The 591-nt window shown below is 26.1% G+C and overlaps 1 protein-coding gene across 1 annotated transcript in view; it reads right to left on the minus strand.

The window, feature by feature from the left end:
• The window catches only part of LOC106879959 (uncharacterized), a 16,146-nt gene that overhangs the window by 1,595 nt on the left and 13,960 nt on the right, over window positions 1–591 (minus strand). The window lies entirely within an intron of this gene.

Genomic DNA, 591 nt, shown 5'->3' on the forward strand with positions numbered 1-591 from the left:
TGTGTGTATGTGTGTATGTGTGTATGTGTGTATGTATGTATGTATGTATGTACGTACGTATGTATGTATGTATATTTGTATGTATGTACCAAGAGAGCGAGAGGCGGAGGAAACCAAGAAATAATGCACAAGAATTATATCTTTATGGTGAATACTGAAAACAAGACAATAAAATGGTACGAATTATGAAATCAATTGATCAAAAATACCACATGGAATGCATATAAAACCATGAGAAAGATTACGAAATAATCCTTCTATGTACATAATCAGGCACATAAAAACATAAATCAAAACAATATTATATATAGAAATGTATCTCTATATGTATCGTACAAACATTGTGCACATATATATAAATATATAAATATAGTACACATATAAATATCGTTCACGTATAAATGTCGCACACACACATATACATATATGTATATATATATGTATGTATGTATGTATGTATATTTCAGATAAAGCAGAATCAAAAAATACAGATAAATATATGTACATATATACATACACACACAGACAAACACACACACACACTGATAAATAAATAAATATATATATATATATATATATATATATATATAT

This window comes from Octopus bimaculoides, chromosome 19 (genome assembly GCF_001194135.2).
Source record: "Octopus bimaculoides isolate UCB-OBI-ISO-001 chromosome 19, ASM119413v2, whole genome shotgun sequence".
NCBI classification, from domain to species: Eukaryota; Metazoa; Mollusca; class Cephalopoda; order Octopoda; family Octopodidae; genus Octopus; species Octopus bimaculoides.